Source organism: Mustela nivalis (assembly GCF_964662115.1).
Source record: "Mustela nivalis genome assembly, chromosome: 8".
In the NCBI taxonomy this organism is placed as follows: Eukaryota; Metazoa; Chordata; class Mammalia; order Carnivora; family Mustelidae; genus Mustela; species Mustela nivalis.
Window position 1 is genome coordinate 58,328,948 of NC_139027.1, and position 26,908 is coordinate 58,355,855.

The window sequence follows — 26,908 nt, forward strand, 5'->3', positions numbered from 1 at the left end:
TTTCTTCTGTTATCCCCGTTATTCTAATATTGTTTGTCTTATGTTATCACTTATTTCTCAAAGTCTCCCCTTGTGGTCCAGTAGTAGTTTGTCTCTCTTTTACTCAGCTTCTTTATTCTCCATCATTTGGTCTTCTATATCACTAATTTTCTCTTCTGCCTCATTTATCCTAGCAGTAAGAGCCTACATTCTTTATTGCATTTCTTTAACAGGTTTTTTGATTTCAACTTAGATTGTAGTTCTTTTATTTCTCCAGAAAGGGATTCTCTGATATCTTCCACAGTTTTTTTTTTTTTAAATATTTTATTTATTTATTTTGACAGAGAGAGAGAGAGAGAGAGAGAGAGACATCACAAGTAGGCAGAGAGGCAGGCAGAGAGAGAGGGGGAAGCAGGCTCCCTGCTGAGCAGAGAGCCCCATGCGGGGCTTGATCCCAGGACCCTGAGATCATGACCTGAGCCGAAGGCAGAGGCTTAACCCACTGAGCCACCCAGGCGCCCCTTCCACACTTTTTTTGAGCCCAGTTAGCATCTTGATAATCATCATTCTGAACTCTAGTTCTGACGTATTACTAGTATTTAAAAAAAAAATATTAGACTGGTGAATAGAACAAAGTCACCCACTTGATTTTGGGGGTATTCTGGTCTCTTAGAAGAAACTACCTTCCAAAATTTTAAAGAAGAAAAAACTTACATATACAAAAATAAGGGCAAACATGATGAAGGGATGGTATATGACTGTAAAGTTGAAAATTAAAAGTGATTTTTAAAATGTTATTGATGCCTGGGGGGCTCAGTGGGTTCAGGCCTCTGCCTTCAGCTCGGGTCATGATCTGAGGGGTCCTGGGATCGAGCCCTGCATCGGGCTCTCTGCTCAGTGGGGAGCCTGCTTCCACTTCTCTCTCTCTGCCTACTTGTGATCTCTGCCTGTCAAATAAATAAATTAAAAAAATTATTGATAAATTGGTTGGGGGGGGGGAAATGTGATCAGGCCAGAGACTAGAACAAAGCCATGTTCTAGATTTATGATATATTTTCATCTATTAGAAAAAGTTGTATCCCCGAACGTTAAAGAAAAAAAATCTATATGTATACAAAAAGTGAGGTTAAATACAACGAATGGATAAAATATGAGTTTAACAATGAAAACTTAAAAAGATTTTTTTCCAGTGGTATTGATAAGATAAAATAGTTAAAAAATGTTAAAAAAGGAAAGAAGAAACATTAGAAAGTAGAATAAGAAAAAAATAAAATTAAAAAAATTTAATTTTGAGAGACTAAAGGATCCTGGGAAAAAGGCCATGAATTCTTTGTGTTGTTTTCCCTTAGCTCTGGAGTTCTGTAGTTCTCATTGATTAGTGAACTTGGTCTTGGCTGGATGTTCTTGCTGATCTTCTGGGTTGAGGGGCCTGTTTCGGTGTTTCTCAAATGTCTTTGCCGGAGGCAGTATTGCACCATCCTTGCCAGAGGCCAGGCTATGTAATCTGTTCAGGTTTGCTCTCAGTAGCTTTTGTTCCCCGAATGCTTTCCGTAGAGCCTTGGAGGACAGGAATCAGGATGGCAGCCTCCCAATCTCCAGCCAGGGGAACTGAGAGCTGGGGGCCCCATTCCTCAATTTGTCCTCAGAGAAAAGCAGCCAATCCCTCCCCTTTCCCTGGTCTATGGCTGCACTCCATGCTCACCAGGTTTGTGACAGAGCATTTCTATTTCTGGTGCATGGCCCTGTTTGGAGTCTCCAAACTGAGTAGATTCCTGTGGTGTGCTTCCATGATGCTGCTCCCGGAAGAGGAAGGTGAGTCTTCCCGGATCTGCCTCTTGAGGTGTCCGTGCTTGAAGTGCAGTGGTCCGGCTGTGCCTTGGATCATGGTTTAAGGATCATGGTTTAACCCTGAGCTGAGAATGTACTCCTGAGCTCCATCTCTGTAGCTGGCTTCCCTGTTCCTATAGCTGGGAGCTCTGACACACTCCGGTACCCCTGGTCTTTCTGTGACACTGCAGGTCCTGAGACCACACTGTCCCTTCAAGGGCTCCACCCCTCCTTCTCTGGAGTGAGGTCCCTCAGTGGAGCAGACTTCTAAAAGTTCCAATTTTGTGCTCTGCGGCTCTCTTACTTGCCCGGACGTGGCTTCTCACCCTGTGGCCTATCTTCTGGTGGTTTCGGATTCACTTCTCTGCATGTCCTACCTTCTGGAAAGTGGTGGATTTTCTGTTCCTAGAATTGCTGCTCTTCTTTTTCTTCTATCTTCTGTTGAGTTTGTAGGTATTCAGAATGTTTTGATAACTATCTAGCTGAACTCCTGGGTCTCCTACTCCTCTGCCATCTTGCTTTAGGGAGTAATCTTATAAGTTTGCTTTTGGTTTAAGTATATGCATGTTTAGAAATATGTGTTTTACATGCCATCTATGTAATTAATAGAGAGTCATGGTATATAATAGTGTAATTAAAAACAGGATCTTTTATTTTTATTTTTATTTTTTTGTTTTTTAAAGATATTATTTCTTTGGGAGACAGAGCGAGAGAGCACAAGGTGGAGGGTAGTAGCAGAGGGAAAGGGAGAATTAGGCTCCCAGCTGAGCAGATCCCAGAACCCTGGGATCATGACAAAATCTAAGGCAGACACTTAATCAACTGAGCCACCCAGGCACCCCCAAAACAGGATCTTTTAAAAAACCAATATTAAGACTTGTTAAATAGATCAGAGACCAAATTATTATAAAGTTTTCTTTTCTTTCTTTCTTTCTTTTTTTTTACTATGGTAAAATACATATAAGATTTACCATCTTAGCTATTTTTAAGTATAGAGTTCAGTGGTATTAAATGTCATAATTTGGGGCAGTCACCACCATCATCCATCCCCATAACCCTTTCATCTTGTAAAGTTGAAATTCTATGCCTATTAAACAATAATTCTCCACTTTCCCCTCCCTCCAGCCCATGGCGACCACTATTACAGTTTCTGTCTTTGTGATTTTGATTGTTCCACGTACCTGTATAAGGCAAATCACATAGTTTTTGACTTTTTGTTACTGGTTTATTTCACTAAGCATAATGTCCTCAAGGCTTATTCATGCTATAGCATATTGCAGAGTTTTCTTCTTTTTAAAGGTAGGCTGATTTACCACTCACTATATGCATATGCCACATTGTGCTTATCCATTCATTTGTGGCCACTTGGGTTGCTTCTATGGTTGTGAATGGTGTTGCTATAAAGATGGGTGTACAAATACCTTTTTGAGACCCTGCTTTCTGTTCTTTTAGGTAAATACTTGGAAGTGGAATTGTTGGATCATATGGTAATTGTTTTTAATTTTTTAAGAAACCATCATTTTGCTTTCCGTTTTATATTCCTATCAATATTCATGAGGGTTCTGATTTCTCCACATCATTGCCAACGTATATTTTCTGTTTTTTTTTTTTTTTTGATAGTAGGCCATTCTAATGGGTATGAAATTATACTTTATTGTAGTTGTGATTTGCATTTCCCAAATGACTAGTGATTTGAGCATCTTTTCATGTGCTTATTGGCCATTCATGTATTTTCTTTGGAGAAATTTCTACTAAAGTCTTGGCCCATTTTTGAATTGGATTTTTTTTTTTTAATCTTATTTTCTTAAGTAAGCATTATGCCCATCATGGGCCTTGAACTTATAACCCCAAGACCAAGAGTCACATGCTCTACCAGTTTAGTCAGCGAGGTGCCTCATTTGTTTTTGTTTTTGTTGAGCTTTAGAATTTATAGATTCTAGATGGTAGTGTCTTACCAGATATATGAATGGCAAATATTTTCACACATTTTGTGGGTTGTCATTTACTCTCTGGATAGTATCTTTTTTCTTATAATTTTTTTTTCTTATAACGCTTTTCAGGTATTTGTGATTATTCATCTTTAATACTAAATTAAAATTACACCAGTGATAGTTCCTTAAAGGTTATTTGCAAAATGGAACCTGAAACCGTATCATTGAATATTTCCTATTTGATTACATAAAAAAATCTATAGACATTTCTTGCACATGAAATGGCTTTTGTATCAATGCATGGCTTTTTAGGTAATTCATTGTTTCACTAGGGATAGTGTCTTTTGGATGTGAAAGATTTTAAAATTTTCATGTTGTCCCATTTGCCTATTTTTTTCTTTTTTTACTTAGACCTGGTGTCATATCCAAGAAACCATTACCAAATCTAATGTCACTAAGCTTTTGTCCTATATATTCTTTTAAGAATTATATTGTCAGTGTTCCTGGGTCACTTGGTCAGTTAAGCGTCTGCCTTCAGTTCAGGTCATGATCCCAGGGTCCCACATCAGCCTCCCTGTTCAGTAGGGAGTCTGCTCATTCCTCTCTTTCTTTGCCCCTCCCCTGATTTATGCTCTCTCTTACTCATTCTCTCAAATAAATAAATAAAATCTTTAAAAAAAAGAATTTTATTGTTGTAGGTCTTATACTTAGATCCTTGATCTATTTTGAGTTAATTTATATGTGATGTTAGGTAAAGGTCCAGCTTCATTTTTTTGCCTGCACATATCCAGTTTCTCCAGCATCATTTGTTGCAAAGACTCCTTTACCCATTGAATGATCTTATCACTCCTGTCAAAAGTCATTTGTCAGTGTTTATTTCTGGGCTTTCTATTCTATCCATTGGTCTATATATCTGTCTTTATGCCACTACCACACTATTTTAATTACTGTAGCTTTGTCATAAGTTTTAGAATGAAAAAGTATGAGGCCTCCAGTTTTGTGTTCTCTCTCTCTCCAATTATTTTGGCTCTTTGGAGGCCCTAGATATTGCATATGAATTTTAAGGTGAGTTTTTGTTTTGGTGCAGTATGTCATTGGGATTGCATTGAATCTGTAGATTATTTTGGGATGTATTGACATTTTAACTAAACTAAATCTTTAAGTCTGTGAACATGAGATGTGTTTCCATTTATGTATGTCATATTTGGTTTCTCTTAGTGCTGTTTTGTAGTTTTCATTGAACAAGTCTTTCACCTCCTTGTTTAAGTTAATTCCTAAGTACTTTATTGTTTTTGATGCTGTTGTAAATGGAATTGATTTTATAATTTCCTTTTCAGATTTTTCATTGTTGGTATATAGAAATGTAACTGATGTTTATTTTTTGACTTTGTATCCTGCTAATTTGTTATTAGTTGTGACAGCTGTTTTGTGGAGTCTTTAGGGTTTTCTAAATATAAAATCATTGTACTTTTTCCTTTCCCATTTGTATGCCTTCTTTTTTTTCTTTTTCTTTTTTTGCTGAATTGTTCTAAGTATAACTTCTTGTACTATGTCAAATAGAAATGGTGAAAAGTCGGCATGTTGCCTTGTTCCTAAACTTAGAGGGGAAGCTCTAAGATTTTCTAAGCTTCTAAGTCTTTCACCATTGAGTATGATGTTTACTATGGGTTTTTCATATATGGCTTTTGAGGTAGTTTTCTTCTATTTTTAATTTGTTGAGTGTTATTATCATAAAAAGAATGTTGAATTTTGTAAACTGTTTTCTTCTTCAATTTAGATGATCATGTGCTTTTTCTTTCATCTTGTTGATGTTTGTATTAAAATAATTGATTTGTTGAACCAACTTTATATTAATCCACTTGGTCATGGTGTTATCTTCTTAACATGATGCTGAATTCTGTTTCTACCATTTGTTGAGTATTTCTACATCTGTTCATAAGAGATATTGATCTGTAATTTTCTTAGAGTGTGTTTGTCTCTTTTTGGTATTAGTGTTATGCTGGTCTCTTAGAATGAGTTTGAAAGTGTTCCCTTTTCTTCAATTTTTTGGATAAGTTTGAGAGGAATTGATTAATTTTTCTTTAAATATTTGGTAGAATTCACCTGCGACAGCTGCAGGACTTCTCTTTATTGGGAAATTTTTATTACTGATTTAATCTCCTTATTACTTATAGGTCTGTTCAGATTTTCTTTGTTTTCCTGATTTAGTCTTGGTAGATTCTGTGTTTCTATGAATTTGTCCATTTCATCTATGTTGTCCAGTTCTTTGGCATATATTTGTTCATTGTAGTTTCTTATAATCCCTTAATTTCTGTAGACTTAGTAGTGATGTCTTTCCTTTCTTTTCTGATTTTGATTTTGAGTAATTCGAGTCTTCTCTCTTTTAAATCTGTCTTGCTTAAAAGTTTGTCAGTTTGGTTGATCTTTTCAAAGAATCAGCTTTTTGTTTCATTGATTTTCTTTGCTGCTCTTCTATTTATTCATTTATCCCGTTTAGTCTTTATTAGTTATTCCCTTCTGCTAGTTTGGGATTTAATTGTTCTCCTTTTTCTGGTTCCTTGAGTTGTAAAGTTAGGTTGTTGATTTGATATCTTTTTTTTTTTTAAATGTATACATGTATAGCTATAATTTCTCCCTTAGAATTGGTTTGCTATGTTCCATAATTTTTTTATGTTGTTTTTGTTTTTGTTTCTAAGTATTTTCTAAATTCTAGTTTGATATCTTCTTTGAAATATTGTTTAGAGGGACATTCTTTAATTTCCACATAGGGTTTATATGATATCTTCTTAAATATATTGAGACTTAATTTATGGTATAATATATGGTGTGTGCTGGAAAATGCCCATGTGCACGTGAGAAGAATGTGTGTGCCGCTGTCTTTGGGTAGAGTGTTCTATAATGTCTTTTAGATCTAGTTTGGTTTATTGTAATAGGTGGTCTGTTTCCTTAGTTATCTTCGGCCTGGCAGTTCTGTTCATTATTCTGAACTGAATATTGAAGTCTCCAACAATATTGTAGAGCTATTTATTTCTCTTTTAAGTTCTGTCATTTTTTGGCTTCATGTGTTTTTTTTTTTTTAATTTTTTATTTTTTATAAACATATATTTTTATCCCCAGGGGTACAGGTCTGTGAATCACCAGGTTTACACACTTCACAGCACTCACCAAAGCACATACCCTCCCCAGTGTCCATAATCCCACCCCCTTCTCCCAACCCCCGTGCCCCCAGCAACCCTCAGTTTGTTTTGTGAGATTAAGAGTCACTTATGGTTTATCTCCCTCCCAATCCCATCTTGTTTCATTGATTCTTCTCCTACCCACTTAAGCCCCATGTTGAATCACCACTTCCTCATATCATGGAGATCATATGATTGTTGTCTTTCTATGCTTGACTTATTTCGCTAAGCATGATACGCTCTAGTTCCATCCATGTTGTCGCAAATGGCAAGATTTCATTTCTTTTGATGGCTGCATAGTATTCCATTGTGTATATATACCGCATCTTCTTGATCCATTCATCTGTTGATGGACATCTAGGTTCTTTCCATAGTTTGGCTATTGCGGACATTGCTGCTATAAACATTCGGGTGCACGTGCCCCTTTGGATCACTACGTTTGTATCTTAAGGGTAAATACCCAATAGTGCAATTGCTGGGTCATAGGGCAGTTCTATTTTCAACATTTTGAGGAACCTCCATGCTGTTTTCCAGAGTGGCTGCACCAGCTTGCATTCCCACCAACAGTGTAGGAGGGTTCCCCTTTCTCCGCATCCTCGCCAACATCTGTCATTTCCTGACTTGTTTATTTTAGCCATTCGGACTGGTGTGAGGTGATACCTCATTGTGGTTTTGATTTGTATTTCCCTGATGCCGAGTGATATGGAGCACTTTTTCATGTGTCTGTAGGCCATCTGGATGTCTTCTTTGCAGAAATGTCTGTTCATGTCCTCTGCCCATTTTGTGATTGGATTATTTGTTTTTTGGGTGTTGAGTTTGCTAAGTTTTTTATAGATTCTGGACACTAGTCCTTTATCTGATATGTCGTTTACAAATATCTTCTCCCATTCTGTCAGTTGTCTTTTGATTTTGTTAACTGTTTCCTTTGCTGTGCAAAAGCTTTTGATCTTGATGAAATCCCAATAGTTCATTTTTTCCCTTGCTTCCCTTGCCTTTTGCGTTGTTCCTAGGAAGATGTTGCTGTGGCTGAGGTCGAAGAGGTTGCTGCCTGTGTTCTCCTCAAAGATTTTGATGGATTCCTTTCGCACATTGAGGTCCTTCATACATTTTGAGTCTATTTTTGTGTGTGGTGTAAGGAAATGGTCCAATTTCATTTTTCTGCATGTGGCTGTCCAATTTTCCCAACACCATTTATTGAAGAGGCTGTCTTTTTTCCATTGGACATTCTTTCCTGCTTTGTCAAAGATTAGTTGACCATAGAGCTGAGGGTCTATTTCTTGGCTTTCTATTCTGTTCCATTGATCTATCTGTCTGTCTTTGTGCCAGTACCATGCTGTCTTGATGATGACAGCTTTGTAATAGAGCTTGAAGTCCTGAATTATGATGCCACCAACTTTGGCTTTCTTTTTCAATTTCCCTTGGCTATCCGAGGTCTTTTCTGGCTCAATATAAATTTTAGGGTTATTTGTTCCATTTCTTTGAAAAAGATGGATGGTACTTTGATAGGAATTGCATTAAATGTGTAGATTGCTTTAGGTAGCATAGACATTTTCACAATATTTATTCTTCCAATCCAGGAGCATGGAACATTTTTCCATTTCTTTGTGTCTTCCTCAATTTCTTTCATGAGTACTTTATAGTTTTCTGAGTATAGATTCTGTGTCTCTTTGGTTAGGTTTATTCCTAGGTATCTTATGGATTTGGATGCAATTGTAAATGGGATTGACTCCTTAACTTCTCTTTTTTCTGTCTTGCTGTTGGTGTAGAGAAATGCACCTGATTTCTGTGCATTGATTTTATATCCTGACACTTTACTGAATTCCTGTACAAGTTCTAGCAGTTTTGGAGTGGAGTCTTTTGGGTTTTCCACATATAGTATCATATCATCTGCGAAGAGTGATAATTTGACTTCTTTGCCGATTTGGATGCCTTTAATTTCCTTTTGTTGTCTGATTGCTGAGGCTAGGACCTCTAGTACTATGTTGAATAGCAGTGGTGATAATGGACATCCCTGCCGTGTTCCTGACCTTAGCGGAAAAGCTTTCAGTTTTTCTCCATTGAGAATGATATTTGCGGTGGGTTTTTCATAGATGGCTTTGATGATATTGAGGTATGTGCCCTCTATCCCTACACTTTGAAGAGTTTTGATCAGGAAGGGATGCTGTACTTTGTCAAATGCTTTTTCAGCATCAATTGAGAGTATCATATGGTTCTTGTTCTTTCTTTCATTGATGTGTTGTATCACATTGACTGATTTGCGGATGTTGAATCAACCTTGTAGCCCTGGAATAAATCCCATGGTCGTGGTGAATAATCTTTTTAATGTACTGTTGAATCCTATTAGCTAGTATTTTGTTGAGTATTTTCGCATCTGTGTTCATCAAGGATATTGGTCTATAGCTTTCTTTTTTGATGGGATCCTTGTCTGGTTTTGGGATCAAGGTGATGCTGGCCTCATAAAATGAGTTTGGAAGTTTTCCTTCCATTTCTATTTTTTGGAACAGTTTCAGGAGAATAGGAATTAGTTCTTCTTTAAATGTTTGGTAGAATTCCCCCGGGAAGCCGTCTGGCCCTGGGCTTTTGTTTGTTTGGAGATTTTTAATGACTGTTTCAATCTCCTTACTGGTTATGGGTCTGTTCAGGCTTTCTATTTCTTCCTGGTTCAGTTGTGGTAGTTTATATGTTTCTAGGAATGCATCCATTTCTTCCAGATTGTCAAATTTCTTGCCGTAGAGTTGCTCATAGTATGTTCTTATAATAGTTTGTATTTCTTTGGTGTTAGTTGTGATCTCTCCTCTTTCATTCATGATTTTATTTATTTGGGTCCTTTCTCTTTTCTTTTTGATAAGTCGGGCCAGGGGTTTATCAATTTTATTAATTCTTTCAAAGAACCAGCTTCTAGTTTCGTTGATTTGTTCTATTGTTTTTTTTAGTTTCAATTTCATTGATTTCTGCTCTGATCTTTATGGTTTCTCTTCTCCTGCTGGGTTTAGGGTTTCTTTCTTGTTCTTTCTCCAGCTCCTTTAGGTGTAGGGTTAGGTTGTGTACCTGAGACCTTTCTTGTTTCTTGAGAAAGGCTTGTACCGCTATATATTTTTTTCTCAGGACTGTCTTTGTTGTGTCCCACAGATTTTGAACCGTTGTATTTTCATTATCATTTGTTTCCATGATTTTTTTCAATTCTTCTTTAATTTCCCAGTTGACCCATTCATTCTTTAGAAGGATGCTGTTTAGTCTCCATGTATTTGGGTTCTTTTCAAACTTCCTTTTGTTGTTGAGTTCTAGCTTTAGAGCATTGTGGTCTGAAAATATGCAGGGAATGATCCCAATCTTTTGATACCGGTTGAGTCCTGATTTAGGACCGAGGATGTGATCTATTCTGGAGAATGTTCTATGTGCACTAGAGAAGAATGTGTATTCTGTTGCTTTGGGATAAAATGTTCTGAATATATCTGTGGTGTCCATCTGGTCCAGTGTGTCGTTTAAGGCCTTTATTTCCTTGCTGATCTTTTGCTTGGATGATCTGTCCATTTCAGTGAGGGGAGTGTTAATGTCCCCTACTATTATTGTATTATTGTTGATGTGTTTCTTTGATTTTGTTATTAATTGGTTTATATAGTTGGCTGCTCCCACGTTGGGGGCATAGATATTTAAAATTGTTAAATCTTCTTGTTGGCCAGACCCTTTGAGTATGATATAGTGTCCTTTTTCATCTCTTCTTATAGCCTTTAGTTTAAAATCTAATTGATCTGATATAAGGATTGCTACTCCTGCTTTCTCCTGATGTCCATTAGCATGGTAAATTCTTTTCCACCCCCTCACTTTAAATCTGGAGGTGTCTTCGGGCTTAAAATGAGTTTCTTGGAGGCAACATATAGATGGGTTTTGTTTTTTTGTCCATTCTGTTACCCTGTGTCTTTTGACAGGGGCATTTAGCCCATTAACATTCAGGGTAACTATTGAGAGATATGAATTTAGTGCCATTGTATTGCCTTTAAGGTGACTGTTACTGTATATGGTCTCTGTTCCTTTCTGATCTACCACTTGTAGGCTCTCTCTTTGCTTAGAGGACCTTTTTCAATATTTCCTGTAGAGCTGGTTTGGTGTTTGCAAATTCTTTCAGTTTTTGTTTGTCCTGGAAGCTTTTAATCTCTCCTATTTTCAATGATAGCCTAGCTGGATATAGTATTCTTGGCTGCATGTTTTTCTCGTTTAGTGCTCTGAAAATATCATGCCAGCTCTTTCTGGCCTGCCAGGTCTCTGTGGATATGTCAGCTGCCAATCTAATATTTTTACCATTGTATGTTACAGACTTCTTTTCCCGGGCTGCTTTCAGGATTTTCTCTTTGTCACTAAGACTTGTAAATTTTACTATTAGGTGACGGGGTGTAGGCCTATTCTTATTGATTTTGAGGCGCGTTCTCTGAACCTCCTGAATTTTGATGCTCGTTCCCTTTGCCATATTGGGGAAATTCTCCCCAAATAATTCTCTCCAGTATACCTTCTGCTCCCTTCTTTCTTTCTTTTTCTTCTGGAGTCCCAATTATTCTAATGTTTTTTCGTCTTATGGTGTCACTTATCTCTTGAATTCTCCCCTCGTGGTCCAGTAGCTGTTTGTCCCTCTTTTGCTCAGCTTCTTTATTCTCTGTCATTTGGTCTTCTATATCACTAATTCTTTCTTCTGCCTCATTTAACCTAGCAGTGAGAGCCTCCATTTTTGATTGCACCTCATTAATAGCTTTTTTGATTTCAACTTGGTTAGATTTTAGTTCTTTTATTTCTCCAGAAAGGGCTTTTATCTCTCTCAAGAGGGTTTCTCTAATATCTTTCATGCCTTTTTCGAGCCCGGCTAGAACCTTGAGAATTGTCATTCTGAACTCTAGATCTGACATATTACCAATGTCTGTATTGATTAGGTCCCTAGTCTTCGGTACTGCCTCTTGTTCTTTTTTTTGTGTTGAATTTTTCCGTCTTGTCATTTTGTCCAGATAAGAGTATATGAAGGAGCAAGTAAAATACTAAAAGGGTGGCAACAACCCCAGGAAAATATGCTTTAACCAAATTAGAAGAGATCCCGAATCGTGCGCGGGGAGAAAGGGGATAAAAAGAGGTTCAAAAAGGAAGAAAGAAAAAAAAAGAAAAAAGATAAAAAAAGAAAAGAATTAATAAAAAAGAAAACACATTAGAAAAATATAAAAAAGAAAAAATATATGTATTGTATAAACTAGTTAAAAAACCTTAAAAAAGAAAAAGGTAAAAGTTAAAAATAAATTTTTACCCGAAGGTGAGAAAAAAAAAACAAAAAATGAAAACAAAATTAAATTAACTGCAAGACTAAAAAAAATCACAGGGAAAAATCCATGGGTTCCGTGTTTGGCTTTTTCCTCCTCTGGAATTCTGCTGCTCTCCTTGGTATTGAGACCGTTCTCCTTGGTAGGTGAACTTGGCCTCGGCTGGATTTCTTGTTGATCTTCTGGGGGAGTGGGTTGTTGTAGTGATTCTCAAGTGTCTTTGCCCCAGGCGGAATTGCACCGCCCTTCCCCGGGGCCGGGGTGAGTAATCAGCTCGGGTTTGCTTTCAGGTGCTTTTGTTCTCTGAGCGCTTTCCGTAGAGTTCTGGAGAACTGGAACTAAATGGCGGCCTCCTGGTCTCCGGCCCGGAGGAACCGAGAGCCCAGGGCTCCACTCCTCAGTGCGCCCTCAGAGAACAGCGCCCAGTCACTCCCGTCTGCCTGACCTCCGGCCGCGCTCCGAGCTCACCGAGCCTGCGGCCAGTTCAAGGTAACACCGAGCTGTGAGCTTACTGTTGGTCTGTCTCTGTAGCCGGCTTTCCCGTTCCAGTACCCGCAAGCTCTGCGACACTCAGACACCCCCGATCCTTCTGTGACTCTGCGGGACCTGAGGCCACGCTGACCCCGCGTGGGCTTCGCCCCGGGTAGCCTCTGGGGCGATGTCCCTCAGCGGAACAGACTTTTAAAAGTCCTGATTTTGTGCGTGGTTGCTCCGCCGCTTGCCAGTAACCGGCCCCTCCCCGCGGGGTCTATCTTCTCGTCGCTTTGGATTCACTTCTCCGTGGGTCCTACCTTTCAGAAAGTGGTTGTTTTTCTGTTTCCAGAATTGCTGTTCTTCTTCTCTTCGATCTGCCGATGGATTTTCAGGTGTTTGCAATCTTTAGATAAGCTATCTAGCTGATCTCCGGCTAGCTGAAGTAGTCTCAGCCTGCTACTTCTCCGCCATCTTCACTCCTCCCTGGCTTCATGTGTTTTGAACATTTTGTGTCTTTGTGTCTTAAGTGGGTCTCCTGAAGACAGCATATAGTTGGGGCATATATTTTTTTTTCTTCTTAAAGATTTATTTATTTGACAGAGAGAGAGATCACAAGTAGGCAGAGAAGCAGGCACAGAGAGAGAGGGAGAAGCAGGTTCCCTGCCGAGCAGAGAGCCTGACATGGGGCTCGATCCCAGGACCCTGAGATCATGACCTGAGCCGAAGGCAGAGGCTTAACGCACTGAGTCACTCAGGCGCCCCTGTTGCTAGGACTTCTAATACTATGTTCAACAAGAGTTGCGAGAGTGGGCATCCTTGCCATGTTCCTGATCTCAACGGGAAGGCTGCAAGCTTTTTCCCATTGAGGATGATATTTGCTGTGGGTCTTTCATAGATACATTTGATGAAGTTCAGGAATGTTCCCTCTATCCTGTACTTTGAAGCATTTATTTATTTATTTATTTATTTATTTATTTATTTATTTTACAGGCAGAGATCACAAGGAGGCAGAGAGGCAAGCAGAGAGAGAGAGAGGGAAGCAGGCTCTCTGCTGAGCAGAGAACCCAATGTGGGACTCCATCCCAGGACCCTGAGTTCATGACCTGAGCCGAAGGCAGTGGCTTAACCCACTGAGCCACCCAGGCGCCCCATGGTGCATAATCTTTTTAATGTGCTGTTGGATCCTGTTTGCTAGGATCTTGTTGAGAATCTTAGCATCCATATTCATCAGTGAAATTGTTCTGAAATTCTCCTTTTTGGTGTGGTCTTTGACTGGTTTGGGGATCAGGGTAATCCTGGCTTCATAGAACGAGTCTGGAAATTTTCCTTTTGCTTCAGTTTTTTGAAGCAGCTTCAGGAGAATAGGTGTTATTTCCTCTTTGAAAGCTTGGTAGAATTCCCCAGGGAATCCATCAGGTCTTGGGCTCTTGTTTTTTGGGAGGATTTTGATCACTGCTTCAATCTCATTACTAGATATTGGTCTATTCAGGTTGTCAATTTCCTCCTGGTTCAATTTTGGGAGTTTATAGTTTTCCAGGATTGTATCCATTTCATCTAGGTTGCTTAGCTTATTGGCATATAACTGTTTATAATAACTTCGGATGATTGTTTCTACTTCGTTGGGGTTAGTCGCGATCTCTCCCTTTTCATTCATAATTTTATTAATTTGGGCTTTCTCTATTTTCTTTTGGATTAGTGTGGCCAATGGTTTATTGATCTTAATGATTCTTTCAAAAAACCAACTTCTAGTTTCATTGATACGGTCTACTATATCTCTGGTTTCTACCTCATTGATCTCTGCTCTAATCTTATTTCCCTTCTTATGTGTGGACTTGGTTTGATATGTTGTTGATTCTCCAGTTCTTTAAGGTGTAAAGACAGCTGGTGTATTCTGGGTTTTTCAGTTTTTTTGAGGGAGGCTTGGATGGCTGTGTATTTCCTCCTTAGGACTGCCTTTGCTGTATCCCATAGGTTTTGGACTGAAGTGTCTTCATTCTCATTGGTTTCCATGAATTGTTTAAGTTCTTCTTTGATCTCCTGGTTGATCCAAACATTCTTAAACAAGGTGGTCTTTAGCTTCCAGGTGTTTGAGTTCCTTCCGAATTTTTCCTTGTGATTGAGCTCCAGTTTCAAAGCATTGTGACCTGAGAATATGCAGGGAATAATCTCAGTCTTTTGGTATCAGTTTAGTCCTGATTTGTGACCCAGTATGTGGTCTATTCTTGAGAAGGTTCCATGTGCACTCGAGAAGAATGAGTATTCTGTTGTTTTAGGTTGGAATGTTCTTTATATATCTATGAGGTCCATCTGGTCCAGTGTGTCATTCAATGCTCTTGTTTCTTTATTGATTTTCTGCTTCAATGATCTATTTCTGAGAGAGGCGTGTTAAGATCCCCTACTATTACGGTATTCATATCTGTATGACTCTTTATCTTGATTAAGTTTTCTTATGTAATTGGCTGCTCCCATATTGGGGGCATAGATATTTACAATTGTTAGATCATCTTGGTGGATGGTCCCTTTAAGAATGATGTAGTGTCCTTCTGGATCTCTGACTACAGTCTTTAGTTTAAAATCTAATTTATCTGATATGAGAATCACTACCCCAGCCTTCTTTTGAGGCCTATTAGCATGAATGATGCTTCTTCATCCCTTCACTTTCAGTTTGGTTGTATCTTTAGGTTCAGAATGGGTCTCTTGTAGACAATATATGGATGGGGCCTGTCGTTTTATCCAGTCTGCAACCCTGTGCCGTTTTATGGACGCATTTCGGCCATTCACATTGAGAGTATTTATTGATAGATACGTTTTTATGGACATGGTGTTACCTTTGAAGTCTTTCTTTCTGTAGATTGTCTATTTCTGTTCAGTGCTATTCTTAGGATTTTTCCTCTTTTATAGAACCCCCCCCTTAATATTTCCTGCAGTGTCGGCTTGGTGGTTGCATAGTCTTTAAAGCCTTGCCAGTCTTCGAAACTCTTTATCTCTCCTTCCATTTTATATGTCAGTCTTGCTGGATAAAGTATTCTTGGCTGTATGTTTTTCTCATTTAGTACCCTGAATATATCTTGGCAGCCCTTTCTGGCTTGCCAGGTCTCTGTGGACAGATCTGACATTATTCTGATGGGCTTTCCTCTGTAAATAAGGAGCCTCTTTGTCCTGGCAGCTTTCAAGAGATTGTATCTACAATTAGAATTCCTCAATTTGACTACGAGGTGCCTTGATGTTTTTTTGGAATCTATAATCTTGGGTGGAGACCATTTGGCCTCTAGTACATGAATGCTGGTTTCATTCACAATATTGGGAAAATTTTCCTGAAGAACTTGTTCCACTATGTTTTCTAGACTTCTTTCTTCTCCCCTTCATGGATTCCAATAATTCTGATGTTGGAACGTTTCATGGTATCATTTATTTCCCTGATTTTGTTTTCGTGGCTTCTAAGCTGTTTGTTCCAGGCTTCTTCTTGATCCTTTCTCTCTGTTTGTCCTCCAGATCACTAATTCTATCTTTTGTTTCAGTTACCCTAGCTTTTAGAGAATTTAGATTGGATTGGAACTCATTGAGAGCATTGTGAACCTCATCCCTGATAGCTTTCAACTCTGCCCTAACATTGTGAACTTCATCCCTGGTCGCTTTCAGTTTTGCCCAAATCAGTTCTGTTTGGTCATCCATGGCTTTCTCCAACCTAGCTATTGCCTGGATAATTGTTAGTCTGAATTCTCTTTCCGACATATCGTCTATGTTGATAGCCGTTAGCTATGTTGCAGAAGGCCCATCCTCTGTATTTTTCTTCTGTTGGGCATTCCTCCTCCTCGTCATTTTGGTGAGAGATGACTGAATGGATGTAGCTGAATGTATTGACCGTGGTGCAGTCAAGGTGCACCCTGGAATGCTTCTGAGCAATCAGGCTTCCCCACCCAAATGAGAGAAAAAAGAAAAGAAAAAGAAAAAAAAAGAGAGAGAGAGAGACAGGAAAAAAAGGGAAGATAAAAGAGAAGGTTCAGCCCAAATGGGCCCCAAGGTAAGATTGATGAAGTATACAAACAAAAACAGACAAACAAAAAGACTGATAAAAGTATATGACAAGAGAAAAAAAAAAATACACACACACACACACACACACAAATAAAGGAAGGACCTCGTCAAGTAGAACCCCAAGGATAAGATTTATATACTATCAGGACAAACACAAAAACATAGACACACTGGTGGAAGAAAAAGATGGGAGAGTGGTTATAAATTCTCAATGTGGGCGAGGAAGGTTGTTTCGATTCTTCCTGGATGTATCTTGATATCTTTGTTAAAGGATTCAACTTTCCTAAGATAAAGGGGGATTAAAAATTGGTTTATTTATAGGGGTAGCATTGATTGGGGAAAGGGGATTACCTTGAAGTTTAACTCTATGTGAATATTAGAAAATAAAAATAAAAAAGGAATAAACTAGACTAAACTAAAATTTAGAAAATAAATTAAAAAAATAGAAATGCAAAAGAAAAACAGGTGTATATATCAAAAAGTTCAGGTTAGAAGGTTATTATGGAATTTGATGTACTAGACATCTCACTGTGATGGTAAATAGGTTAAAAAATTATATATATATAAAAAAATGAACCAGAATAGTGGGAACAAGTTAAAAATAAAAGTCCTATGAAGTAGTGGTGGTTGTTCTCTTGTAGTCTTTTTTTTTTTTTTCCTTTATTCTTTTTCTTTCCTTGTTGGTTTTCTGGGGGAAGGGCCTGCCACATTGGTTTTCAGTCAGTGATGTTCGCTGAGTTAAGTCCTCCCGTCCCCCTCAAGGGGGTGGGCTCTGAGGAAATCATTTCTTTTTTCAGGCTTTTGTTCTCTGGAGGTTTTTATGTTTGTTCACTTTTTTTTTTTTCCTCTCACCTTGACTGCTTTTGATGGTTTTTGTAGGTTTAGCGGAAAGCAAACTGCACCTGACCCCCCCTCTCAGAGAGAATCCTCTGTCTGGTCCCCTGTGGGTGTTGCAGAGCCCATATAAATTCCTCCTTGGCTGCTGGCAGAGCAGGTTCTGAGTCTCGGTCCCTGGGGATGCAGGATCTTCTGCTTGTACTGAAAACCACAGCAGCGGTAGCTGTCTGGGCAGCTCCTGACCACCAGAGAGGTTCTAAGCAGTGATTGCACACTGAGATTTTCCCACTGGCCCAGGCTGGGAGTGCCTGGTTTCTGGGTCTAAGAGCACCAGGCTTGGGCGCACCTCTCTCAGGGGAGGCTGTGGGTCGTGCCTGGGTCTCAGGCTCTGATAGCAGGGCCTGGGTCCCAGAGCACCAGGCTGGGCCTCCGCGCACCTCTCTCAGGGGAGGGTGAGGGGCGCGTGCTTCTCAGGCTCTGTAGCATGGCTCCACGTTCTGCTGTCTGGCGAGGCTCCCAGCCCCTCACAGGAGCCGGACCCCACACATTCTCCGGCGTGCTGGCAGCTCAGGGACCAAGACCTGGTTTCTCCGCCACACTCTCTCTGGCTCAGCACCAGGGGAGGCTGTCTTTGGTCCGGGGACTTAAGCCCCTGTCCCTAGCTGCCCCCATTCCCACAATCCCCCCTCCCCCGCAATCCTTTGCTCTTTCTGAGTGCTTTCAACCAATCTCCAAGTTAATGCTGGTCCCCAGATGCAGGGCACTCTCCTATTAGGGGTATTACTTTCCAATCGGTTGCCTCTGGTGGCTCCCTCCCCCTTTTGTTTATCTTCCGATATCAGTCCAACGTTCCTACTCCGCTTTACCTGCCCACTGGCGTCTTCTGCCCCTGTAGAGATCCAGACGTTTATAATTCTGATCTCAGGCTGATTTTATGGGTGATCGGAGTTCTTTGGTAGGTAATCCGCTTACTTTAGGGTACAGGTTGAAACGGTGCCTCCTCCCACTTCCCTGCCATCTTGTCTCCCTCTAAAGGATTTTCTTTTTAAAATACTTATTATAGGGGCACCTGGGTGGCTCAGTGGGTTAAGCCTCTGCCTTCGGCTCAGGTCATAATCTCAGGATCCTGGGATCGAGCCCCGCATCGGGCTCTGCTCGGCAGGGAGCCTACTTCCCCCTCTCTTTCTGCCTGCCTCTCTGCCTACTTATGATCTCTCTCTCTGTCAAGTAAATAAATAAAATCTTTAAAAAAATTTATTATAGCACAGAATGGATGGTGAAAAGTATTTTCTTATCTTTGTATGTCTGAAAAAGTCCTTGTTTAACCTTTTATTTTTATTTTTCATAACGATTTTATTTATTTATTTGACAGATAGAGATCACAAGTAGGCCTAGAGGCAGGCAGAGAGAGAGAGGGAGAAGCAGGCTCCCTGCTGAGCAGACAGCCCGATGTGGGGCTCAGTCCCAGGACCCTGAGATCATGACTTGAGCCAAAGGCAGAGGCTTAACCCACTGAGCTACCCAGGTGCCAAATTACCTTTTATTTTGAAGGATATTTTCTTTGGGTACAAAAATCTGGGTTGACCTTTTGGTTTTTTTCTTTCAGTACTTAAGAGGTAGTGTTCTCTATTTGTTTTGTTTCTGGTGTCATCTTTATCTTTCTTTTTGTATCTAAGTATCTATTTTATTCTTTATCACTGGTTTTGGGTATTGTTATTATGATATGCCTTGGTTTAATTTTTTCATGTTTCTTATACTCATGTTCTTTGAGATTCTGGGATTGATGAATTTGTAGTTTTCAACTAATTTGGGAAAATTTGGTGATCATTTCTTCAAATATCTTTCCCCCATCATGCCACTATTTTGAGGATGCAAATTATATGTATAGTAGGCTGAATTGAAGTAGTCCCATTGCTTACTTATGTTCTGTTCATTTTTTATATTACTGTTTCTTTCTAGGTTTCATTTCATAAAGTTTTTACTTCTGTTTCTTTGAGGTTACAGTTTCTTCTGTTTTCTTTGTTTGTTTGTTTGTTTTTGTTACGTGTAATCTGTTAATCCCATCCATTGTACTTTTCATTTCACATATTGTAGTTTTCATCTCTAAAAGTTTTATTTGGGTCTTTTGCATATCTTTCATGTGTGCTAAATTTTTGGAATCTATGAAATACCTGATAATTGTTTTAATATTCTAGTCTCTTAATTATAATTGTCAGAATTGAGTTGGTTTAGATTGATTTTTCTTCCTATTTTGGACCATATTTTTATGTTTCTTTGGATGCCTGGTAATTTTGTGTTGTATGTCAGAAGCTATAAATATTATCTTTTTGGGTGTTGGATATTTTTATTTCTCTATAAATAATTTGTGTACTTTATTCTGGGATGCAGTTAAGTTATTTGGAAACAGTTTGATCTATCAGGACTTGCTTTTAAGATTCATTGGGTAGAACTGAGTAGTGTTCAGCCAAGGGTTAATAATTCTTGATTCCTGCGGCAAGACTTTGGTAAACAAGACTTTTCTGGATACTCTATACAATTACTGTAAATTAGCAAGTTTTTCTCTCAGGCTGGTGGGAGAAGGCACTATTCTTACCCCATATGAGTGCCAAGCACTATTATTGTTAACCATTCCTGGTCTTTCTTTCCCTGGTCTTTTGAAAATTTCTTATATGCATATACTGTCAGTAATCAGTTGAATTCTCAAGGGGAGCCCAGTTAAGATCTCTGTAGTTATCCCTGTAGAGAAGCTGTCTCCTCTCCAGAGTATTTTAACCATCTTGTTCTCCCCAGTCTTCCAGCACCATCTCCTCAACCCAAGCTGGGCTTCTCTTGATTTTCCCTATTCTGTATCAGACCTTCTCTCTTCTAACACAGCTTCAATAGGCCTACCAGTTTTGTTTTTAGTTCCTGCTTTCTTTTTGGTAAATAGGAACTCCTTTTTCTTGCAAGCTCAGCTACCTTTTCCTTCTTATGGGCCAAGTGTTGTCCTTGTTTCCTCCATGTTTGCCTTGTGCTTGATGGAAGCTGTTGGAAATGCTCAGAACTTTTCTCGGGAGGTTTGGCCCCACCCACAACCCAGTAGCTGGTCCTTGGTACATCTAGGAGAGCTCCTTGGAGACTGATGTGCCCATGGGAGGCCCCATCAGCATTAGGCACTGGAATGGATTGGATTGTTTTCTAAGTGGAAGAAATTTCTACTTCTCTAGTTTAACCTTTCCTTGCAAACTGAAATGGGGAAATCACTTTTCAAACAGACAAGTTCAAGTGAGAATAAAAAATATCCTCTACTAGGTAGTCTGACAGTACCTGCATTAGTCAGTGTTTGGATAAGAACAAGCCCTTCAAGGAATAATGGAACCCTTCTTTGGACCTTAATTGATCTTTTTGTTTGTTCTGCTTTTAATTCTTTGTGAAAAAATAATTTGTAGTGCAAAGTGGCTTTCAATGTTATAGGTGCTATATTATGTTATACTGTTCTTATCAAAAGGTCATTTTTGCTTGTTTTGACTTTTTAAATTTCTGATCCAGCCCATGTTTATTTTTATTTTTCATTTTATTTCTTCTTGTTTTTACAGTTTTTGTTCCTCTTATTTATGCTGCTTTACCAACCTCCACCCCCATCATCTGCCAGAGGAATGGAAAGGAATGGGGGCACTTGGTTTACTCCTTTTTTAAAAAAAATTTTCCAAACCAGTTGGCTAGATAGCTTCAGAAGTCATCTTTCCCTGGTGAGTTTGTTACATAAGGTGGATCCTCACTAGTTATAAACCTGACTCTTTAGAAACTGGGTTATGTTTATTACTAAGAATTAAGGCCATATTGGCCTGGTTGTCCCTTTAGGGTTTGTGATGTTGTCCACCCCTTATGACCAGGGTGAGTGATCCTGGTTCATGAACAGGGCAGCTACTTACAGAGGTACCCTGTTGTGTAAGAAAGTTCTATAGAGTAGTGGTGACTAAAATTTCTTTTGGTAAAATGAGGTTGTTAACCAATTTACTTAATAAATGCAGAACTTGCAGATTCAAAGTGTACTGGCATGGGTTTGTTCTTTTTAAATTATTTTACTTTATTTTTCTTCATCATGGTGATTGTGCTTTTTAATCCCCATCTCTTATTTCACCCTGCCCCCCACCTACACCCCCCCCCCCCCCGTCAATCATCTGTCAATCCTCTAGAGTTAAGAGTCTCTTTCTTGGGCACCTGGGTGGCTCAGTGGGTTAAGCCTCTGCCTTCAGCTCAGGTCATGATCCCGGGGTCCTGGAATCGAGTCCCGCATCGGGCTTTCTGCTCAGCAGGGGGCCTGCTTCCTTCTCTTTCTGTCTGCCTCTGCCTACTTGTGATTTCTCTCTCTCTGTCAAATAAATAAAATCTTTAAAAAAAAAAAAACGGAGTCTGTTTCTTGGCTTGTGTCTCCCTGTCTCTCTTTTTTCCCTTTGCTTATTTTGTATCTTAAATTCCACGTGTAAGTGAGATCATGTGATATTTATTTTTTTCTGAATTATTTTATTTAGCATTATACTCTAGCTCGATTCATGTTGTTGCAAATGCTGAGATTTCTTCCTTTTTTATGGCTGATTAACATTCCTTTGACTGTATATACCATCTCTTCTTTATCCATTCATCTATACTTGAGCTGCTTCAGTAATCTGGCTATTGTAAATAATGCTGGAATAAACATAGGGATGCATGTATCCCTTTGAATTTGTGTTTTTGAATTTTGGTGGTAAAGACCCAGATGTGTGATTACGGGATCATAGAGTAGGTCAATTTTTAACTTTTGGGGGAACTTCCATACTGTTTTCCACAGTGGCTGTACCAGTTGGCATGCCTACAAACTGGGCACAAGTTTTTTTTCTCCACATCCTCTCTAAGACTTACTGTTTCCTGTATTTTTGATTTTAGGCATTCAGACATGTATGAGATGATACCTGATTGTAGTTTTGACTTGCATTTCCTGGATGATAAGTGACGTTGAGTATCTTTTCATGTGCCTATTGGCCATTTGTATGTCTTCTTTGGGGAAACATCTGTTCATGGTTTTGCCCATTTTTTAATTGAATATTTATTTTTGGGGTATTGAGTTGTATCAGTTCTTTACATATTTTGGAAACTAACCTTTTATCAGATACATCATTTGCAAATATTTTTTCCCATTCAGTATGTTGTCTTTTAGTTTTGTTGATTGTTTCCTTTGCTGTACTTTTTGGTAAATATGAACTTTTTTGAAAGCTCATCTATTTTTCAGTATCTTTTTTTAAAGACTAATTTCAATTTGCTGAAGAATTATAAGATAATATAAGAACTTCTGAGACCTTTCATCTATATTTACCAATTAATGTCTAGTCACATTTGCTTTATCACACTTGTTTCTTTCCTTTCCCTCCAAATGTTCTTTTTTTCCTGAACAATTTGATACTAAATTGCAGGCACCATGCTCTTTTTCACTCCAATATTCTTCAGTGAATATTTTCTAACAATAGGGACATTCTTTCTTATAACCACCAAACAATATAAAATTCAGAAAATTTAATATGATTGTGTACTGTCATGTTGGAAAAATTCAGTCTTCTTTCTGTGTTTCTCTTTTGCTATCCATATAGAACACTTCACTTCTGGTCAGATAAAATATGGGGGTTTTTCATACACCAAATAATTCTGCAACACCAGCTGGGTGTCCTACAATTTCACCCAATTCTGACACTGTCTACCTAGAGATAGTTTTAGATCCCATAGGTTAAGGCCCTAGTCCCTTGAGATTGCCCCTCACTTCAGTGTCAATAGCAAGTGATACATTCCTAGGTTACCCATAACTTCTGTCCAACTTGGCTGCAAATGGGGCAGATTTGGTTTTTGTCAGCATAGCACACAGAACTCAAGGGAAACACCTATTTTTGTGTCCCAGTGTTTTATATAATAAAGGATATGATAAATGATAACAGATGAATAGCCTGTTAAAAAGATACATTGGGCAAGGTCTGGAAGGGTCCTGAGTACAGGAGCTTTTATTTCTCTGGAATTGATGTGCATCACCCTCTTGGTACACAGATTTGTTCATCAGTCTGAAAGTTCTCTAATCCTCAAAGGATTGGGATTTTTATGGAGGTTTTATCACGTAGGCATGATCATTTTTTAACCCCATTTTTAGCTCCTTTCCCCTCTAGAGAATAAGGGGGATAGGAATGAAAATTCCAAGCTTTTAATTATGGTTTGGTCTTCTTGTGACCAGCCTTGATCCAGGAGCCCACCTCATTAGAACACAAAACAGTTCTACTATACGGAAAATTCCAAGTCCTGTATCAGAAACCAAGGTCAGAGGCAAAATATTTACCTAGAAAAAAATGGATAAATTCCTAGAAACATATAATCTTCCAAGACTGAATCAGGAAGAAATAGAAAGTCTGAATAGACCAATATCAATAGACCAGAAAGATTGAATCAGTAGTCAAAAACCTTCAAACAAAAGCCCAGAATTCACTAGTGTCTTCACTAGTGAATTCTACCAAATATTCATAGAAGACTTAATACTTATCCTTCTCAAACTGTTCCAAAAAGTTGAAAAGCAGGAAATACTTCTAGGTTTATTTTTTGAGGCCTACATTACCTCGATACTAAAACCAGACAAGGACACCATTAAAAAAAAAAAAAAAGAAAAGAAAAGAAAAAAAGAGAGAGAAAAGAAAGAAAATTATAGGCCAATATCTGTAAATAATGTAGAGCAAAAATTCTCAACAGAAGATTAACAAACTGAATTCAGCAATACATTAAAAAGTTCATACACCATGATAGAGTGGGATTTACTCTCGGAATGCAACATGTGCAAATCAGTCAATGAGATTTACTACATTAACAAAATGCAAGATAAAAAAATCATGTGAGCATCTCAGTAGTTGTAGGAAAAAAGACACTTCAAGATCCATTTATGATAAAAACTCTGAACAGAGCAGATGTAGATAGAATATACCTCAACATAATAAAGGTCACATATAACAAACCCACAGCTAACATACTCAGTGGTGAAAAGCTCGAAGCTTTTCTTCCAAAATCAGGAAAAAGACAAGTATGCCCACTCTTACCACTTTTACTCAACATAGTATTGGAAGTCCTAGCTGGAGAAGTCAGGCAAGAAAAAGAAATAAAAGACATCAAAATTGCAAAGGAAGAGGTAAGACTTTCACTATTTACAGATGACATGAATTAATATATAGAAAACTCTAAAGACTCTATCAAAAAGTGTTAGAACGAATAAATTCAGTAAAATTGCAGGATATAAAAATCAGTATACTAAACTCATTTTCATTTTTATACACTAACAATGAGCTATCAGGAAAAAGGAGTTTGCATCAAAGAAGTGAAATACCTAGAAATAAATTTAACCTAGGAGTTCAAGAACCAGTATACTAGAATCTACAAGCCATTGATGAAAGAAATTGACAACAATACAAATAAGTGGAAAGAGATTCCATGCTCATGGATTGGAAGAGTTCATATTGTTAAAATATTTTTATCACCCCAAACTGTAGATTCAGTATAATACCTGTCAAAATTCCAATGGCATTTTTCACAGAAATCAAAAAAACAATTTTAAAATATTTATGGAGCCATCAAAGATTCTGAATAGCCAAAGCAATCTTGAGAAAAAACAAAACTGAGGTTACTTTATTACAAAGTTATAGTAATTAAAACAGTGTGGTATTGGCAAAGAAACAGACACGTAGATCAGTGGAATAGAATAGAGAGCCCCCAAGTAAACCCATGTGTATATGACCAATTAATTTATGACAAAAGAGGCAAATATACACAATAGGGACAGGACAGTCTCTTTAATAAATGGTGCTGCGAAAACTGGACAGATATATGCAAAATAATGAAACTGGATCACTATTTTACCATACAACAGAAAAATTATCTCAAAATAGATTAAAGATATTAAAAAATAGATTAAAGAATGTAATGCCAGGGGCGCCTGGGTGGCTCAGTGGTTAAGGCCTCTGCCTTTGGCTCGGGTCGTGATCCCGGGGTCCTGAGATTGAGCCCTGCATTGGGCTCTCTGCTCAGCGGGGAGTCTGCTTCCTCCTCTCTCTCTGCCTGCCTCTCTGCCCACTTGTGATCTCTGTCTGTCAAAAAAAAAAAGAATATAATGCCAGAAACCATAAAACTTATGGGAGAAACAGAGATTGTCAGCCTGGCATCACTCTTGGAGCTCTTTTCCTTCCTCCCTCCCTCCTTTCCTGTCTTTCTTTTCTTTTCTTCCTTTCTCTCTCTTTCTTTTCTTTTCTTCTTCTCTTTCTTTCTTTCTTTCTTTCTTTCTTTCTTTCTTTCTTTCTTTCTTTCTTTCTTTCTTTCTTTCTTTCTTCTTTCCCTGAGGGGGTCTGACTCCAAATGCAATGACAACAAAAGCAAAAATAAACGAATGAGACTCTGAAAAAGATTCTGGTCAGCAAAGGAAATCATCAACAAAACAAGACAGCCAAATGCTTGGGAGAACATATTTGCATGTCATATTTAATTAAGGGTTAACATCCAAAATCTATAAAGAGCTTCTACAACTCAGTAACAAAAATATCCCCAATCTGATTACAAAAAAAAAGGCCAGCAGGTGCATGAAAAGATGTTCAGCACTAATCATGAGGAGAATGCAAATCAAAACCACAATGAGATATTACCTCACACTTGTCAGAATGAATATTATCGGAAAGATAAGAAATGACAGGTATTGGAAAGCCTGTAGAGAAAAGGGAGCCCTCCTGCAATGTTGATGGGAATGTAAATTGGTGCAGCCACTATGGAAAACAGTATGGAGGTCCCTCAAAAAACTAAAGCTAAAACTACCATATAATCTAGCAATTTTATTTCTAGGTATTTATCTAAAGAAAATGAAAGCAATAATTCGAAATGATATATTGCACTTCTCTGTTCATTACAGCATTATTTACATAGTCAAGTTATGGAAACAACCAGTGTTCTTTGATGGATCTGACCAAAATTTAACCAATAGTTTTAGCTTTCACTGGTGATTTTTTTTCTCGAATCAGTTATTAAAAACTGCTTGTTTTTAAATGACGGTGAAATGCTCTTCAAAGTCGGTCGTTTTTCAACATTTATCAGATGTCATTCAGCTGTAAGTTTGTTTTCCCTTATCTATTTATCAGTGTATCATCTATTCTTACTACTAGCACTTCTGACACAAAATGTATGCGTTTTCTACAGCAAACAAATTATCCAGTTCTGTGTGGACACCAATTGGGTGTCCTACAATTCAGTTCAATTCTGACACTACCTGGAATCAGCAAGACCCTACAGGATTGTGGCTCAGTCACACAAGACTGATCCCTACTTCAGAGCCATCACAAGTCCAGAC

General features: G+C 38.4%; 1 protein-coding gene and 1 long non-coding RNA gene across 7 annotated transcripts in view; both read left to right on the top strand.

Annotated features, from left to right (window-relative positions):
* The window catches only part of WDPCP (WD repeat containing planar cell polarity effector), a 506,774-nt gene that overhangs the window by 14,209 nt on the left and 465,657 nt on the right, over nt 1-26,908 (top strand). The window lies entirely within an intron of this gene.
* The window catches only part of LOC309872503, an 857,896-nt gene that overhangs the window by 391 nt on the left and 830,597 nt on the right, over nt 1-26,908 (top strand). The window lies entirely within an intron of this gene.